Genomic DNA, 13880 nt, shown 5'->3' with positions numbered 1-13880 from the left:
AATATGGACTACGTTTGTACAGAGGCAACTAGGTTTCCAAAACCCAAATGCCTGGTAAAGGCCCCAAAAGGGAAATCAAAGATTGAAAAGAAAAAGCAACGAAGGTCAACACGGCGCCTGAATAGTTCCAGATCTCTCCTCTCTGGACCATACTGTGGAGCCAAGGAGAATCCGGTCCGAGTGTCTCATCAGTAGCTGAAGAAACAGTCCAGTCATTTGCAGGATGCAGCGGGCTATGAAATAAAGTTAGGGGATGTAATGGACTGGAAGTCAAAGATAAAAAAATGTTTGGGGAACTGACCGATATTTTTTGTTCCTACACGTGTGGACTATGTCACGGACACTTAACTTTGCAAATAAGCTAGTGTAGTTATGCTATATTAGGCCTCTAGAATATGCATTTTGTAACTATTGCAATGTTATATTGGTTCTCTGTGTTGAAAATGTAGCTAAACTACAAATTACTATACAGGGTTGATGGCCCTTTTGGTTGGTAAATATATAATGAGGTTCATATTCTAGAGTAGAAAAGAAAAAACCCAGGGAGGTAATAGAAACTGTCTGGTTTTGTGAGTATATTTAGCATATCCTGGGTTATAAGAATGTGTGCTAGACATCTATTTTTCAAAATAGTTCCCTAATATTGAGCAACAAAATATGTTTGCCAAGTATAGTCTCTTATGATGAAAACTATTGTCCATAATTGCCGCGGAAAAAAAAAAAAAAAAGTTAATATTCGTGTCGTGAATGTTTAATATTGTACTGAGGAGTTAGCTCAAGTATTTCAGGTAGGACGCTCACCCCAGTGAGGTCCATGGCCGGTCACCCCAGTCGGTGTGAGCTGGGGAGGGGGTATGTGACATAGTCCAAAGATGTTAGGCAGCTTTCTGCCCCATTTTAGGTCAGAAAGTGCAGGAATAGTTAATGATCCATTCCACATCTTCACATTTACTCAGGCTGCTGGATGGAAAATCCAGACCACAGATTACAATGGGTCTAGTTCTCCCTCACCTGCTCTCCTAATCACTAGAACAGGTATTTAAAGCAGAGAGGTTTGCTTTTCAGTCTCTCTCCTTAGAGCCTGGGGGCTGAGGGTGTCGCTGCTTCCCGGAATCCAGTTCGGGGTGGACGGCCCCTTCAAGTATCACAGTACCAGAAGATTTGCCTGGACACTTGGGACCGAGTTCCCACCACGAACAGATAAGACAAACAAATCTTTATTGCTGTATCTAAAAGACTATGCTTTATCTAGTGACCCTAAATGAGAGGGCCTTCTTTTAAACTGGGGAACCAGGTTAGTTGGCCCAGCAGCAGTTAGAGGCTGATTCTGATGTGTAGTTAGATCCCTGAATGGGATAGGATTTGGTTTATTTGATTTGGTTTGGTTCTGAAAAGTGACACTGTGTGAAATGCTATAACACTGATATGAATAAACCGCTGAATGAAAATGTCTGAGTGCCTCTAACCTACACATGTTAAAGCTGCAGTACCTTACTTGGATGAAAATAAAGCAGGCAGAAGCCTGAGTTAAGCAACGTAATACTTTGCATGTTCCTGTTTGTTGTATAATTAACCCTAGAAGACTGTGTCGGGAAGAACCCAGACAGACGTCAGCGCTACAAAAGAGGGGCGTTTGTCACAATATATATATATATATAATCAAAAAATAAATAGATGATATCATTCTGTGGCTAACGAAATGCTTTTATTTGTGCGAGCTTTCGAGATACACTGATCTCTTCTTCCGGCGATGTTACAATGAATGAAGCAAAAGGTATACTTAAAAACAGTGTCTCTTGGAATGTTATCTGTGCTGTTCCTTCCCCCGGTGTAGATGTGTTTTATGGCTAGAGGTGTCAAAAGGTTACTGTGAAAGCAAGTGAAGAAAGAGTGTGTATGTGTATCAGTGTGAATAAAAATGAATGGAGAGCCCACAGTATATACAGTGCTTTACACAAGGTGTGTGTGGAGTGGGAGTGGATATAAATGGTGTGGGTGGGTGTGGAAATGTGAGAGTTTGTAGCACAACTAAAAGTGTGTGTGGATACTAAGTGGTCCCTATTGGTGTATAGGGATGGAAAAACAAGGAGTATTAGTATGTGTGAGAGACAGCTGTGTGTGCATACATATAGCACAGTATGTACAGACATGGCCTTTAGCGCTCATGGGACGAGAGTTCACTAGTGTCAGTAATTTCGATCCCTGTTTAGGCCACTGCTAAGTGTCCCGAACAGTTGCATAGGTGAGACAGGGCAGGGGCTAAACAAGAGAATGAACCTGCATCGCCACAGCATCACACGCGGTACAAGAGACAGTCCTGTTGGCGAACATTTCTCTGACTCTAGCCATAAGATGAACGATCTGAGGGTTGCCATACTCAAAGGTAATCTTAAAACCCCGAAAGAGAGACGGTTGCATGAATACAAATTTATGCAACTGTTCGGGACACTTAGCAGTGGCCTAAACAGAGATCGAAATTTTATGAGTCATTACTGACACTAGTGAACTCTCGTCCCATGGGCTCTCCATTCATTTTTATTCACACTGATACACATACACACTCTTTCTTCACTTGCTTTCACAGTAACCTTTTGACACCTCTAGCCATAAAACACATCCACACCGGGGGAAGGAACAGCACAGATAACATTCCAAGAGACACTGTTTTTAAGTATACCTTTTGCTTCATTCATTGTAACATCACCGGAAGAAGAGATCAGTGTATCTCAAAAGCTCGCACAAATAAAAGCATTTCGTTAGCCACAGAACGGTATCATCTATTTATTTTTTGATTATATATATATATATATATATATATATATATATATATATATATATATATATACACACACACCTTTTGCTTCATTCATTGTAACATCGCCGGAAGAAGAGATGAGTGTATCTCGAAAGCTCGCACAAATAAAAGCATTTCGTTAGCCACAGAACGGTATCATCTATTTATTTTTTGATTATTGAAGCTCGGCTAACACGGTACTGATACCTCTACATGTATGTGTATATATATATATATATATATATATATATACAGCTTAACCCCGTTATAGTGCGGTCCTTGGGGGGCCACCCGCGACCACCGCGTTATAAACGGGGTCGCGGAAAAAAAATGGCCGCCGAAATTAATTTTTTTCCTCTCCCCTCTTCCCCTTTCCCTCTTCATTCCCTTTTTCCCACTCTCCCCTTCTGTTCCCATTTCCTTTCCCCAACCCCCCTTCTTCTACTCCAAGTCTAATATTAATATATTAACATATTAATATACACATTAAGGTTTTTTTATATATAGTTCTAGCCTTGAAGCCTACACCAATGATTAAGTCAATAACACTGAATTCATGTGGGTAAAAAATACCCCCTTATTCCTTTTCTTTTTGGAGTATAAGATTTTGTACTATTGTTATATTGGAATAAGTATTCTATATGTTTCCTCATGTGGTTTTATTGAGTTGATCATTTCTCCTTTATATACATCATTACACATGTATGTATTCCACTATATATTAAATGGAATTTATCTGTACTTTTACGTTTATGGAATGATGGGTGACCTGGGCTATGTATATTTGTATATGCATATGGACATGTTTTTATTATTATTTATATATATATATTTTATTATCATTTTCTGATTATAGATATTATAATGGTGGGTCCTTCATCATTTGTGTATGTGTGTGCATGTGGGACATGACTATATGTGTCCACTCGCATGTACACACACATACATATGTAAAGTATTTTATTATTGTGTGTTGCAATTATTTTTATTTTTATTTGTCAATTAGTCCGTTTATATGCAATATGATTCTAATTATTAAATTTTATTTGCGGTTTATATGCCTACTAATATATTGTATTTTGTAATGCATTGTTTTTTATATATAGGGATGGTTCCAGCGTTCCTATTGGCTAATCTCCAGTGTCTTAGCCTTGTTGTATAGGCACTGGCCATTGGCCTCTGGTCGCTCCTGTGACCACTCCCCTCTTTGTGGGTGTGCCTATAAAGACAGAGTCCTCCACCATGTTACTATTCCCTTTGAAAAAGTCACTGCAGTGACGAAACGCGTCAGGGTACGTCACCGTGACACTACGTCATCACGCAAGTGCGCCCTTTACGGCCGGAGAGCGCATGGAGCTGATCTGAGGCTGATTACTTGGAAATCGCACTACAAGCAGAGACACGGCGTTCTAATCCATCTAGAGCTGCTGGAGGTGAACTGGACTGGATATCGAACCGTTGGTGTGATCCAGGAGGATGTTACCCTGTTGGTGGTGATTATATCACAAACTGCTTAATATTCTTTTACTTTTGTGAGTGTCCTTAATCCCCTTGTCCTCTTTTTTAACATTAAATGTCCTTTTTTACACTATGGGACGTGCGCTCTCTGTTCTTCTGTTTATATATATATATATATATATATATATATATATATATATATATATATATAGTATATATATTTATTTATTATTATTAAGAAACTATTGTAGAAGATTATATTTTGGTATCCCTACTAGGGTAACTACAAAAGGATCTTATAAAGAATCAGATCTAATCAGCTCTACCTATTATCTATTACCCAAATGTGCAGTTCTACAGTATGAAGGTAAACTACACTGTGTATATAACACTGATTAAACTAGTTCACCAGCAAATTAAATTCATATCCAAAATAATATATATAGTGATGTTGACGAAAGTGCACAGTTAAATACAATGAATTACACTAAATGAACAAAATACATAATATCACTAAAATGAAGAAGATGTGACAGAGATAAATGAGAAAGGTCGTCCTGTTAGCAGTAAATGTGAAAGTTCCTATCCAATGGAAATGAGAGTGTCCAGCTGTAAGGCCGCGCCTATAGTGCCGTCGATGGCGACACGACGGGTGACGTCACCCGTCGCCGTCGCCACCGGCAAAAGTTATGTTTCGCTGGGCGGCAGCGCGGGATTCCGGCAATTTGATTTGTTCAAGGGCCATCATGGGACGCGACAGCCCTTGAAAAATCAAATTTTGTCGGCTTCCAGTTTTCGCGACGGCGACGTCGCTTTGTCGCTGTCGCGCGCGCTATAAGCGCAGCCTAAGGAGAACCTGGACAGCTTCTTGATGGATATTTCTAAAAGCTACAATGATCTTATACACACCCAACCCCTGCAAGCACAGAACCCAAAGCCACCACTCCATATATTTGTGTCAAAAGGAGTGCTACTGGGTTTGTGCCCGAATGTGTACAATAAAAAACAAAAAGCCCCAAATGCTACATCGAATATGACAAATTAAAAACGTATCTGTCTTCTAATAAGCGACAGAGAATTGCCACGCTCAATAGCTCTCCTTTTTGACACTTGTTATATATATTTTGTGGGGGCTCAGGGGTTCCTAAAATGAGCTTGCTGGGGTTCTGTGTGTTGTCTGTCTTCTAATAAGGAAGGGTCATTTAACAAAATTCTTTGGCAAAGTATTTTTAAGCCTTTAACCGCCCCAAGATATGCCCTTTTTTACAGGTCCTAACATTACATGTGTGGTTACAGGCTTAAAAATACTTATGCCAAAGAATTGGACTAAATGACCCTTACTTATGAGAAGACAGATAGTATTTAACTATATCATTTGTCATATTGGATGTAGTATTGGGTTTTTTTTTGGGGGGGGGATCTTGTACTGTATAAAGACAGAGTACCGGTAATGACGGAGCTGGTGGAAGATTATATTTTGGTAGCTCCCTCGGGGCAGGGTTTTCCTGGTTCTTCAGTTACATTATATTTCAAAACTTATTCCCTACAAATATCTGTTATGGAGTCACACCAGCAACCCCCTCTTTAAAAAAAAAAATTGTGAATACATTTGCAAAATATTGAGACAGCCCAAAATGGCATGCAATAGACCAAGAGTGGCCAACTTCAGTCCTTAAGGAGTTGAGGACTGGAGTTGTCCACTGCTGTAATAGACAATCAATGAGAAGACCTGTTCTGCTGAGCTGGTTGTCTGGATTATGCTTGGGGGCATTATTATTATTATCATCTGACAATGCTAAATTCCAAGGTGCCACGAGAACAAAACTTGAAAGGAGGCCACCAAAAGCCTACCAAAAGGACCATGACAATGCTTCTTTGTAGGGTACAAATACACAGTAGCTCATCGCTTTGATAGGCTAAAAGAACAATAATTACTTCGTATAGCAACAAGCTTATTCATTTAATGTGGAAATTGTGAAATGCCCTAATAATCTAGTAGGAAGTACCAAATACCCCTAAAATCACTGCTATCTTGCATTACTACTATACTATTTATATACAATTATCTCCTACCTGAATACCATAAGGGTCTCTTAGGTAGGGTGGTGGGTGGCTGAACTGGAAAATGATTTAGTTTATTCTTCCAGATACTTTTTGAAGAGGAAACACAAGGCTTAACTTGCCTTGTGGCCATCTCTTCTGGAGCTTTGGCTTTGGTCATAATGTTGATATGATGTCATGATGACACAGGCTGGTTGTAAGCTGGGAGACACAGGTTACTTCTGATGATTATATTCATACTGTAGAAGAGAATCAAGACAAATGTTCTTCATCTTGACGGTGAGTAAGTATGATAATTGTGGTATTCGCAAAAAACGTGAAAGGAGATTGGTTCTTTTGCAGTCTGTTCAGATTCTTGCACGTGATTGGCTAATCAGTGACCACTTGACAAAGCACAGATTGAGCTGATAGGCCAAGTTCCACAGGGACGCTAAACGTCATTCTCCTCTATGAGTAGAATGGAGACAATGTTTGCCCTCTGCCTCGGCTGGGATTACAGATTTACTAAAGGTTAGTAATACAAATAATGCCCTCAGTGGTACAATAGTTGAGCAGGTCAATTATTAATGCAGTAGCACTGTAGCTTTAGGAGGTGCAGAATACCCTCTGGCATGTGCCCATCATAAGATATATATATATTAATATATATATGGTATTTTTCCAGGTAAACAAAGGTCTCAACTAAGATGTCATAGTTGAGACCTTTGTTTACCTGGAAAAAAAATACCTGACGTTTTTCTAGGTCACCTCTTGTATGAACGGGCTTTCCAACCTCCGTCCTTGGTGCCGACAGGAAAAGGTGTGGGGAAAGTCTCAATCAGTAAGAGGGGAAGAGGAATAAAAGGGGCCATGTGTCTGTTCACCCCCCAACCCCCCACCCCTTCCCTTCCCTTCTGGGTCCCCATCCCCCCTGGGTCCCCATCCTGTCGAGAATGGAGCCCCAGCTCGCATGCACCGGATCCGGCACTGACAGAAGTTTTCAGGGTCCATCCCGGAAGACAAGTCGAGACCCCGCGAGACCCACCGGCAAATTCAAATGAACAGGACACCCAAGAAGGCCTGTGCTGCTGCAGAAGGCAAGCTTTCCCCCACTCGCACCTCGAATTCCACTGGGGGTATCAACAAACCCTCCACCAAAACAACTCTTAGCCACATACTAGCGGCTCCCCATCCGGATTTGGGCGTTCATCAGTGTCTTCTCTCTGCTCCCACTTGACCAGCCGCAGAAAGAAATGAATATTGAATGATACATTTACAGATTTCTTCGAATTAGAAAGGAAAGGTAAGAGACGTAACAAAGTTAGGAATGGCGCGGGAGAGGAAGGACTCAGAACATCGGTAACTGAACATTCAGAAGCTACTTTTAAAAAAAAGTCACCCAGAACCCGGGATTTAATTGGTAAAATACTTGGACAGTTTGACTACAATATGACGAAGAGTCCAGATATAAAATGCAAACCCCAATTCTGAACATTGGGGTAAAAGACATCGGTTTATGCTTAAATATAGTAAAAGCCCCAGAACACAAGAGGGCCGGGTAAACAGAATAGTGTAGCACAGGGGTGCGCAACTCCAGTCCTCAGGCCCCCCAACGGGACAGGTTTTCAGGAAATCCATGCTTCAGCACAGGTGGCTCCAGCAGTCCCTGCTTCAGTGCAGGTGGCTCAAGCAGTCCCTGCTTCAGCACAGCTGGCTCAGAGGCTCAGTCGGTGCCTCTGAGTGAGCCACCTGTGCTGAAGCTGGGATATACTGAAAACCTGACCTGTTGGGGGGGGGGGGGCTTGAGGACAGGAGTTGAGCACCCCTGGCATAGCAGATTCTCTGTCTAGAGGCAAATGGGAAAGTTTTTAGGAAACTGGCACCCGAGGCACCACACCGGTTTAACGCGCTCGCCCCATATTTGGCAAGCTCGGCTTCCCGGACTAGATGGCAGGGCGAAAGCATCACTAGCACCGCATATACCAACGCACAGCAGAAATGGCTGGAAATTAAGAAAGAGGGAAAGGAAAGAGGGCAGACCAAAAAAATGGGTTTCTACTGGTTGCAGTTTGTACAGTTGCTGAAAACGCCAGGCTGAACCAAAGCCAGGGCAGGCTGAACCAAAGCCAGGGCAGGCTGAACCAAAGCCAGGGCAGGCTGAACCAAAGCCAGGGCAGGCTGAACCAAAGCCAGGCCAGGCTGAACCAAAGCCAGGTCAGGCTGAACCAAAGCCAGGGCAGGCTGAACCAAAGCCAGGGCAGGCTGAACCAAAGCCAGGCCAGGCTGAACCAAAGCCAGGGCAGGCTGAACCAAAGCCAGGGCAGGCTGAACCAAAGCCAGGGCAGGCTGAACCAAAGCCAGGGCAGGCTGAACCAAAGCCAGGCCAGGCGGAACCAAAGCCAGGGCAGGCTGAACCAAAGCCAGGGCAGGCTGATGTTATCAGTGATTGCCTTTTTTTTGTACAGATATGGCGAAAGCAGGACCCAACAAAGACCTTCATAGTTAGGGAGACATGGATCGGGGTGGTCAAGGTCCAAAGTCATGAGATGGGATAACAGTGACCCAGTTTACAGTCTAGAATCAGTTAGCCACCCCTCAGGTAAAGTAGTAAGCTTTAATACAGGGGTGTGCAAACTTTTCTGCTCGCCCCCCTCACCGTCTCTCTTGCATCAGTGGCGTCATATGACGTCACAATGTCATGTGACGTCGCGTTGCAATTTGACCCCACGTTGTTGTGGCGACACGTCGCCGAGGAGACCGGCTGAGAGCAGGTAAGAAGGAGCTACAGAGGCCTCACGCCTCCCCGGCAGTTAATATAAATGTTGTGGGGAAGAGCGTGGGGCACCTGTAACCGCTGCACCCCTCCCCCCCAGTTTGCGCACCCCATCTCTAATAAATGGGAAAATACGTGATTTAAAGTGACATCCAAGATGCTGTTTTTTTCCCCCCGTTTTTTTTTTTTTTACATAGAAGGGGGGGGGGGGGTGTTTCCAGAGCTCAACCCCATTAATTTTAGCTCTGTGGACCCCCTGCTGCCGGTGATACAGACCTCGGTAGAGGGCGAGTGTAAGAGATGTGTGCAGCGGTACATATAATGGAGACCGATTAGGGTGAAATGTTATCTTAGCTTTATTGAGCCTGTTCCTTTATCCAGGCAAAACATACAAAAACAACAAAATAACAAACCCCCATCCCTTTGTAAGGGCTAACATACTTCCCCAGACCCTATCTGCAGGACTGGAGGGATATCCCCATTACCCGTCTAGCACCCCAAAGTCTCAGGAAGTACCTTAAGCAGGTGGCCCTCCATGTCAGTCTCTGGCAGGTTCCTGGGTCCTCTGTGTCCAGGAAATATAGGTCTCTGGGTGTCTGGGTGTCTTGATCTCAGCACAGCGTTTGTGCTCAAGACAGTGTCTGTGTGCAGGCCTCTCTGCTCTCCTTCTGTCAGCCCAAATGTGAGCTAAGGAAATCCCCCTCCTGTTTCTCACATGCGGCTTTTTGCAGAGCACTCATTAAAGGAAGCAGGGGGTCCCCAGACCTGGAATGAACGGGGTGCCACTCTGGAGACACCCTGCTTCACATCTATGCATTAATTGCTCCTTTCAAGTGAAATTTACATTAGCAGTCTTTGGATCCTTCAGAATAGGAGAACTGGTGGTAACATCAAAGATGAGTAAAAATAGAGTTATTCAAAAAAACATGATTATAGAAGAACGCATAGCATGCAGTATACATAGGTCAACAACTCGCAAGGCAGGTAGGGCCACATTGGTGTATTTAAGGAAAAAAGGAAGGATATCAAATATGTCCAGTAAAGTGCACTGAGCTTTGTCTGTGTTTTATGTTATGTCTCTGGTTTTAAATATATATTGCCATGCTCAGTAGCACTCCTCTGTGAAACTTATATGCTTATATATATGTTGTGGGTATTTTGGGGGTTCAATATGAGCTTGTAGGTGTTCTGTATGTTTTATAATTCTTGTTCAGCTAGTCTTAGCTGATTGGAGGGTGGCAACCTCCTGCCTAATTGAAGCTCACTCCTTCCCACATATAAATGGTTAAAAGCTCACTCCATGGTATCTCCCACTCAGGGGAACTTGCCTGCTTGCTGTATGATTGTGACAAATCTATTACAGAGTGCTTTTCCTGGTAATGTACAGGTTAATAAAAGCTTCAATCAGACTTAGAACTTTTGTAACTAATATTGACAGATTTACTATAAATCATTCTTCCTGGCGATGCACATGTTATTACGAATCTATATTAGTGTTAGGGACCCTTGAAATGTGCCGTGCAGTTGGCTCAAGGGCTTACAAAAATTTGGCCAAAATGTTAAACTAAAAGACCATTTTAATTATTTGTTATTTATACATGTATATTTAGGCACTGTACCGTATATAAGTTTTTCTGGATGTGCACTGAGCTTTGTCTGTGTTTTATGTTATGTCTCTGGTTTTAAACCAGTAAATATCAGCAAGAAATATGCCAAAGGCATTTAGTTACGGGCAAATGGGATATGATGCCGGCCAATTTCGTCAGGATAAAGGTAATGTGGTCAGGGGTCCGAGATTTTGATGAGAAGAGTCTAGCACCTCGCCAGCAATATGGTCATAGACAAATTCATCAGAAAGTAATACTGTTATGAACGGCCCTGGTTGATGCGCCCTCCGGTGGTCCCATTCACCCCTTAATTTGGACTGCCACCCCCCTTCCTTAGTTGAGACTGCCACCCCACCAAGATGTAACCTTTTGCATTACCATTTCTTTAGTTAAATATGTCCAATCCCATGTCCCTGACATATGATGAATTATGAAGTTTGGGTTTAGTCAGTTCTCAGTTCCTTACCCACCCATGCATAGGGGTGACAACCGAGACAGCTTGGTCGGATTTGGGCGTTGAGGTGATCCGATGGGAGTCGAACCATTACTGCAGCTCTGTGACTACGCTGTTAGCTTGGATAGTTGCGTTGTTCGCTTAGTTTTGCCCCCTGGTATTTTAAGTTATGCTGCCTTGGGCATTTGGATCAGCGGGGATTTGTTTGTTCACTGTGCTGAAAAACATGCGCCCATTCGTCCTTACGGGAGGATGGACGTCTTGCAAAGGGACCAAGTAGTGTTTTTTGGTGGGGCGGGTGAGGTTTGAGGGGAGGGACCAGAGGTGTCCAGAGTTTTTGGTCCTGGATTGGGATAGGAAACCCCCACAGGTGCTGTTACTTCATGCTGGGGGCAATGATACGGTTTTGGTAAAATCTCTGGATTTAATCTATGCGACGAGGGATTTGGTTTGTCATCGTGCATAGGTAAGTGTGCAAGGGAACCCGGTTAACCCAGGGCTTGAGCAGATGAGGACGAAGATCAATAAGATGATAGGGAAATGTATTTTGCAGTTGGTTGGCTGGGTTGTTTGTCATCCCGGGTTGTTTCTGCTGGACGGGGTACATCTCTCTGGTATTGGGCTAGATTTATTTAACATCACGATTCAGGATGGTCTGGAAAGGGTGCTAACGGGTCAGGCAGACCGGGGCTAATTTAAGGGGGGTTAAGCCCCATTGGTGGCAGCTGTGGGGGGGGATTAGTATGGGTTAACCTTGCCAGACTGGGCTCTGTGGTACGATAAGGCCCTATGGTGGCTATGATTGGCAAGTGAGCAGGGTGCTTTGGGTTCCGACTGGTGCTAAACAGCCGGCCTTGTGCGGTGCCTGGCTTGGTGGGTGTTGCAGGCCATGGTTTGGGTACCATTGGTCTTTACTCGGAGGGTGAGCACTCTGGCAGAGTTGGCACTTATCAAGTTATGTTATTTATTTACCAAAAGTCATGGCCTTTGTACCTCCAGACCTTTGTGTTTATATATTATATAACGGGTTTATAGATGTACTCTGGGAGGGGGGAGCTCCATCGCAGGCATCAAGGTCATGTAGAAGTATAAAACCAGGAAATCAGGACAGGAAGAAAAACTGTCTAAATAGAACTAGATCTTGCGCATTGTAAAACCTATTAACCAGTGGTCCCTGTGGTGGCTCAACTTGTTATATAAAGAAGTGAACAGCTCTATTCCTCATGTTTTCAATCAGTGGGCTTAGAAATATTGAGCTTTAGTTTCTGTGAAGCTGATTAGGGTCGTTTTCCCCCACATCCTCACCGCCCCCCCCCTCCTTCCAGGGTCAATGGACTAACAAAAGAGGTACCTCTCCCCACATGCGGGGCGAGTATAGAATACCCAGAAGCGTGCACTCGCTGGGCTGATTGGCTTGATAAATGGACTTATGGCCATCTGAGCTTTATTAGCCACCAATTAGCTATATGTTTTTGGTGGCTTGCACCTTATTACCCTTTAATGCCCCTTAAAGTGTGTGTTTTACCCTGCCCCATTTATTTGATTTATTTTGGCATATATAAGAAACCGTCTTTTAACCTACTTAAGACTACTACTGACAATAAAAAGGGTTACCCAGCTACTCCCCCAATATATTCTCTATATGAAGGTGTCTCTCTGCTAGCCATTAGTCCAGTTATCAAGCCAAACAGATAGTCCAGCAAAGTGCACGCTTCTGGGTATTCTACACTCTCGCCGCCTGTGGGGAGAGATACCTCTTTTGTTTTGTTCTTTTTACGACCTTCTCTCCCGTAATAGTTATGGTTCTGTTTCTGTTAAATGCAATACCTATACCAGGGGTGCCAACTTCAGTCTTCAAGGGCCACCCACACGCCCGGTTTTCAAGATATCCCTGTTTCCCCCCAGGGGGGTTCGATCAATGACTCGGTCGTTGACCGATATCCTGGTGGTAGCCCTGGAGGATTGGAGTTGGCCACTCCTGACCTATACAATTAGATTTAATTTACTGAGCTTGCTTTACAAATGGAAATGAGAGGTTATGAATGAAGGGCCTGATACTGTGCAGACAGTAATATCTATTTCTACCTAAACAGCACATCTTTGGCAACATGTGAAGACGATTTGTTAAAGTAACATGGGTCTCTTCCTGACTGGGAACATGTTAGGTGTGATTTACTTAGTGGCAATTTTTTTTTTATATATGTCTTGCGTTCTACAATTAAACCTAATCCCCCTGACATATGAACGAGGCACGGGGCCAAAAGTCTGAGGTCGCAGTGTCACTAATGCTAGAACTGGTTGGATGTGAATTGGGCGGCTATTGGAATTGCGGCATGCAAAAGGTTGGTGAACAAAATTAAGCCTCTCATTGGACTTTATCATTTGCATTTCAAATGTGTAAATGACATGTTAGAAGACTCGTACAGTGTGCAGACATGGGGTTCATGTGGGCATTGGGGCACTGCCAGAGATTGCTTATGGTTAGAGTAGGGTAGGTCTGTTTGGCATGATTACCAATCCTTGACCTGCATGTGGATTGGGTGTACTACTTGCAAAGTGGATTATTTTGGGATATGCACAATCACCTACTTGTGGAGTCAGCTGGTAACCTTATTCTGATAAGATACTGGGCTGGATGAGTGGATCAGTGAGTAAAGACATTGACTCTGCAAAACAATTACACTGATTTTTGAACAAGGGGAGCCTGGTTCAAATCCTGGTGTCAGCTTCCTTGTGACCTTGGGTGAATCACTT

The 13880-nt window shown here is 43.2% G+C and overlaps 1 protein-coding gene across 1 annotated transcript in view; it reads right to left on the bottom strand.

Moving 5' to 3' along the window:
- The window catches only part of TTLL10 (tubulin tyrosine ligase like 10), a 75882-nt gene that overhangs the window by 52981 nt on the left and 9021 nt on the right, over window positions 1-13880 (bottom strand).

Source organism: Ascaphus truei, chromosome 6 (genome assembly GCF_040206685.1).
Source record: "Ascaphus truei isolate aAscTru1 chromosome 6, aAscTru1.hap1, whole genome shotgun sequence".
NCBI lineage: Eukaryota > Metazoa > Chordata > Amphibia > Anura > Ascaphidae > Ascaphus > Ascaphus truei.
This window is presented reverse-complemented; position numbering and strand designations above follow the sequence as displayed.